Source organism: Cricetulus griseus, chromosome 6 (genome assembly GCF_003668045.3).
Source record: "Cricetulus griseus strain 17A/GY chromosome 6, alternate assembly CriGri-PICRH-1.0, whole genome shotgun sequence".
Classification (NCBI taxonomy): domain Eukaryota; kingdom Metazoa; phylum Chordata; class Mammalia; order Rodentia; family Cricetidae; genus Cricetulus; species Cricetulus griseus.
The window spans coordinates 58,646,164-58,652,517 of record NC_048599.1 but is presented as its reverse complement, the minus strand read 5'-3'; positions in this window follow the sequence as shown (position 1 = coordinate 58,652,517).

The following is a 6,354-nucleotide window of genomic DNA, read 5'->3' as shown; positions in this document are numbered from 1 at the left end:
GAATGAGATCTGATGTCCTCTGCTGCCATGTAGGCAGAAGACTGTGTACATAATAAATAAAATCTTTTAAAAAATAATGTTTATAAATATAGTTTTGAATATTTAAGAGAATATATTCAAACAATAATTGAATATATTTGAATAGTATTTATGAGATTAGTCAAGGCCAGCCTGGTCTACACAGGTTGTTTCAGGACAGTCAGGGCTACACAAAGAATCCCTGTATCAGGCGCAGGGAATGGGGCAGGTGTTGCTATCACCAAGGTAAGTGAGCCACTTCTGCACATTGTGCCTTTAGGATTATCATGCTGTGCTGGTCATTGTTGAGGTTCATAGACGTCACGTTTGGGTAGGACTTTTGGTTGTTTCCCTCTTTGGAGTCTTTCATGGCACTTTCTGGCACCATGAAAGCTAGCTAGTTCTCAGCGAGGAAGCTCTCAAGACAGTTCCAGCTCAGGAGCCTCTGGACTGTGTATCTGAAATGCATGTTCCTTTAGCAACAGGAACTTAATTTCTACCTCCGGGGGAGAGGCAACTAAAGGTCATAGCAATAGCCTATAGTATTTTGCCAGTCTTTGGACAAACCTGACCAACAACTCCGGCCCCTTAATAAATCTTAAAAGAATATAATAATACAACCAACTGCCTTCCCCTCAACAAACCCTGAAAGACACAAAGCAAGGTCTGGAGAGTTGACTCAGTGATCAAATACACTGGCTGCTCTTCCAGAGGACCAGGTTTTGATTCTACAGGGTGATTCATAACCCTCTGAAACTCCAGTTCCAGGGAATCTGACACCCTCTTCTGGTCTCCCTGGGCACCAAATCTGCATGTGGTATACCAATATACATGCAGGCAAAATACCCACACACTTGAAATAATTTTTTTCGTTTTTGTTTTTTGAGGCAGGGTTTCTCTGTATTGTTGTGGAGGTTGTCCTGGAACTCGCTCTATAGACCAGGCTGGCCTCAAATTCACAGAGATCCTATTGCCTCTGATTCCTGAGTGTTGGGATTAAAGACATGGGCCACCAATGCCCAGCTTTACGAAATAATTTTCCCTAGGGTTGCCTAGGATTATAGAGATTTTGTGGCCTGATCTTGGGCTTTTTACTCTGTATATTGGAGCTTGGTCACCTGCAACTTGAAGATCTAGCGGGGCAGGAGGCTGGCAGTTATGGCCATTAAAGTGTTCTGTGAGTGGAGCCGAGAGATTGGAAGACCTCAGGGGCAGAGCTTGGCCACCCTCCTGCCTCAAGAGCCTGCAGCAGAGATAGGAATAGTAATCTTTAAGTCATGCTTAATTTAGAGAGAAGGCAATCTGGGAACAAAGCAGATTAACATCTTTTTAAAAAAGATGTATTTGGGGCTCACCAATTAAGAGCACTGACTGCTCTTCCAGAAGACCTGCGTTCAATTTCTGGAACCCACATGGTAGCTCACAACAGTCTGTAATTCTAGTGCCAAGGATCCATCACCCTCTTCTGGCATCTTCAGGCACTAGGCATTCACATAGACAAACATGCATTATAAACATCCAAATGTATTAAATAAAATTAAAATGGAAAAAAACATTTAAGTATTTATTTTATTTTTAACTATGTGCATGTATTCGTGTCTGCATGTAGGTGCCTACATGTGAATGCAGATGTCCACTTAGGCCAGATCTCCTGGAGATGGAATTATTGGGCCTTGTCATTTGCCCAGTGAAGATGCTGGGAACAGAACTCAGGTCTTCTGAAAGAGCAGTGAGTGCTCTTAACTACTGACCATTCTCTCCAGTCCCTTTTTATTTATTTATTTGTTTATGTTATTTTATTTATTTATTTGTTTTTTGAGTTGGGGTTTCTCTGTGAAACAAGCAAATGAACAAAATTCTGCCATCCATCATGCTCCCAGAGAGCAGGTTATACATAGAGAAGATAGGGTTGAAAGACAGAGGCAGTCAACACCTCAGAGCTCCATCTTAGCCTTCTGGTCGGGTGTTTACCGCATTTGTGGCAGATTTTTCATGTGCATGCCTCTCTTGGTACCAGTCCCTCATTCTCTCAGTGTCAGGGCTCAGGTATTTCTTGGCACCCTGACTATAGTTAGTTTTTACTGATATCAACCTGCCACTTCTCCAGGGACACAAGTATGCCATTGTGATAAAGACTATAAAGTGCCCCTGCTTTTGCCTCTATCCCCTGTCAGTTTTATTAAGTGCTTCCATCTGACCTCAGACTGGGGACTTGAGATCTTCCTTCCTCAGCCTCCCAACTACTGGGCTAATAGGTGTGCACTTCCGCACTCAGTTTGCATTGATTCAAAGTAGACTTTGCCCAGCACTTGAGAAGCAGAGGCAGGTGGATCTTTGTGAGTTCAAGACTAGCTTGTTGTATATAGTGAGACCCTGGCTCAAAATAAAAAACCAAGCAATAAATAAGTAAATAAAAAAGCTGACTTTGAACTTCTGATCTTCCTGCCTCTTCTTCCCAAGTGCTGGGATTAGTGGCCTGCTTCATCAAGCTTGGCAGGATGGTTGGCTTAGGAAAGGAAGATGGCTCCAATAGTAAAGAGCTTGTCTTACAGGTATGAGGACCTGATTTTTATCCCCAGAGTCCACATACAAACACCAGATGCAGTGGTAAACCTTTGTAATCTCAGTGCAGGGAGAATAGACATAGACTTGCTAGCGAGCCAGCCTAGTTTATTTGGCAAGTTTCTAGCAATAGACCATGTTTCAAATATTCAAATTAAAAAATAAAAATAGAAAAGATAGACAGTGCTTGAGAAATAGTACCCAATATTATCCTTAGCCTCCATGTTCACTTATACACATGTACACACACACACACACACACACACACACACACACACACACACACACACACACACACGAATCTCTGTCTCTTTCTTTCTCTCCTTTTTTTGAGACAGGGTTTTTCTGTGGCTTTGGAGACTTTCCTGGAACTAGCTCTTGTAGACCAGGCTGGCCTCGAACTTATAGGGATCTGCCTGCCTCTGTCCCCGAGTGCTGGGATTAAAGGCATGAGCCACCAACGCCTGGCCTTGTTTTTGTTTTTTGAGATAGGGATTCTCTGTGTTATCCTCACTGTCTGAAACTCTGAGATCCTCCTGTTTCTGCTTCCCAGGTGCTGGGATTAGAGGAGTGTGCCACCACACCTGGCCAAGAGTCTTGTTTTAAAGCAAATAAATGTTGCTATGCTAGGTATGATGGTTCATAATTGTAATTCCTTAACTCAGGAGGCAGAGGCTCCCAAGTGAGTCCACAGGCTCGCTGCTTGTCTAGCATGTACAAAGACCTGAGTGCCAAACCCAGCAACAAAGAAAAAAGGAAATGCTAAATAAAAAGATAGGGCTGGACATGGTAGCACTTGGGAGGCAGAGGCAGGAACATCAGGAGTTCAAAGTCAGCCTCAGCAATGTAGCTGTTCTAGAACAGCCTGGACTACATGAGATCCTATCTCAAAAACCATCCAAAATAGGGGCTGCTAGCAAAAGGCAATCTTGGTGTCCCACAAAGGAACACATGAACAAAGAGAGAGTAAAAGGGAAAGTGGCGGGGGTGAGGGGATCTGACCTTTTAGCACTGAATAAGTTGGGCATGGTTATGCGTGCCTGTAATTCCAGCACTCTGGGATCAGACATCCAAAGTCAGTTTAGGCTATTGCACCCATTACCTTTTTGTCAACTTGACACAGCTAGGAAGAGAGAACTTCAACCGAGAATATGGCTTCATCAGATTGGCCTATGTGCATGTCTGTGGATATAGGAGGGCCCAGCCCACTATGGGACATCCCACCCCTGGGCAGTTGGTCCTGAGTAGTATAAAAAAAGCAGGCTGAGGCTGGGCAGTGGTGACAACGTCTTTAATCCCAGAGCTTGGGAGGGAGATGCAGGCAGATCTCTGTGAGTGCAAGGCCAGTCAGGTCTACAGAGTGAGTTCCAGGACAGGCTCCAAAGCTACAGAAAAACTGTCTTGAAAAACCTTAAGGGGAAAAGGAGAAGGTGGAGGAGAACATGAGGAATCAGGAAGGTCAAGTTGGCGCAAGGGCAGAGAAAGAGAGCAAGGAAAGAGATACCTTGATAGAGGGAGCCATTATGGGGTTAACGAGAAATCTGGCATTAGGGAAATTCCTAGGAATCCACAAGGATGACCCCAACCCAACTAAGAATCTAAGCAATAGTGGAGAGGTAGCCCTTCCTCTTTAATGAGATTGATGATTACCTTAAATGCCATCATAGAGCCTTCATCTAGTAGCCGATGGAAGCAGAAGCAGAGATTCACAGCTAAGCCCTGAGCTGAACTCCTGGAGTCCAGTTGCAGAGAGGGAGGAGTAATGAGCAAAGGGGTCAAGACCATGCTGGGAAAACCCACAGAAACAGCTGACCTGAGCAAGTGGGAGCTCACAGACTCCAGACTGACCGCTGGGGAACCTGCATAAGACTGAACTAGACACCCTGAATGTGGGTGTCAGTTGGGGGGCTGGGGCAGTCTATGGAGCTGCTGGCAGTGGGACCAGTATTTATCCCTAGGACATGAACTGGCTTTTGGAACCCATTCCCTATTGAGGAATGCTTTCTCAGCCTAGATGCAAGGGGGAAGGACTCAGTTCTGTCCCAAATGTTGTGACAGACTTTGATGATCCCCCATGGGAGACCTCACCCTCTCTGAGGAGTGGAATGGGGGGTGGGATGGAAAGATGGTGGGGGGAGTGGGAATATGGGAGAGAGAGGGAACTGGAATTGGTATGTAAAATAAGGTTGTTTTTAATTTAAATTTAAAAAAAGAAGAAAGAAAGCAGGCTGAGAAAGTCATGGGGAACAAGCCAGTACACAGCAGTCTTCCTTGGCCTCTGCTTCAGTTCCTGTGTCCAGTTTCCTGTCTAGAATTCTTGCCTTGATTCCCCTTCCTAATAGACTGTAAGCTGTAAGATTAAAGGAATCATTTCCTCTCCAAGCTGCTTTTGGTCTCCGTGTTCATCACAGCAGTGGGAACCCCAACTAATACAGCAAGTTTGAGGCCAGCCTGGGCTACACGAGAGCCTATCTCAAATAAAATAAAATAAAATAAAATAAAGAATGAAAGAAAAAGTGCCAGAAGAGAGATTTTTTTTTTCCTTTCTGAGACAGGGTTCTCTGTGGCTTTGGAGACTGTCCTGGAAATCGCTCTTGTAGACTAGACCAGGATGGTCTCAGACTCACAGAGATCCATCTGCCTCTGCCTCCTGAGTGCTGGGATTAAAGGCATGCACCACCACTGCCTGGTTCAAGAGACCTTTTTTTTTTTTTTAAAAAAGATTTATTTATTTAATATGTATACAGCCTTTTGCCTGCATATATTCTTGCACACCAGAAGAGGGCACCAGATCTCATTATAGATGGCTGTGAGCCACCATGTAGTGTTGCTGGAAATTGAACTCAGAACCTCTGGAAGAGGCCAGAGACCATTCTTTTTGTTTTTGTTTTTTTTCGAGATAGGGTTTCTCTGTGGCTTTGGAGGCTGTCCTGGAACTAGCTCTTGTAGACCAGGCTGGTCTCAAATTCATAGAAATCTTCTTGCCTCTGCCTCCTGAATGCTGGGATTAAAGGCACGCACTACCACCATCCGGCTGCTCAGTTCTTTTCTTTCTTTCTTTCTTTCTTTCTTTCTTTCTTTCTTTCTTTCTTTCTTTCTTTCTTTCTTCCTTCCTTCCTTCCTTCCTTCCTTCCTTCCTTTCTTTCTCTTTTCTGTTTTCTTTTTTTCTTTTGTTTTTCAAGACAGGGTTTCTCTGTATTGTTTTGGAGCCTGTCCTGGAACTCACTCTGTAGACCAGGCTGGCCTCAAACTCACAGAGACCCGCCTGCCTGCACACCTCCCAAGTGCTGGGACTAAAGGTGTTCGACACCAACCCCAGCAGCCCTTATCTTTCAAACATCTTAACATCTTTTATTTTTATTTTTAGCTCACTTTATTCTGTGGGTATGTGGTGTATTTTTACAGCATATGTGTGTGTGTGTGTGTGTGTGTGTGTGTGTGTGTGTGTGTGTGTGTGTGTGTGTTTGTGTGTGTACTTCCTAAGGCCAGAGGTGATTGTTGAGAGGCCTCTTCTATTACTCTTTGCCTTATTTCTTTGAGGCAGAGCCTATCCCTAAACCAGGAATTGATACTTCTTGGCTAGGCTGACAGCCAATAAACCCCAGGCATTCTCCTGTCTCCATCCCCCAACTCTGGAATCACAGGTGTGGGTCAGATCATGTCTGGAGTGGTACGTGGGTACAAGGAACCTAACTCAGGGTCTCGTGGTTGCACACAAGTGCTTGTGACTACTGAGTCATCTCTCCAGCTCCATGGCTGTCATCTTATCTTATG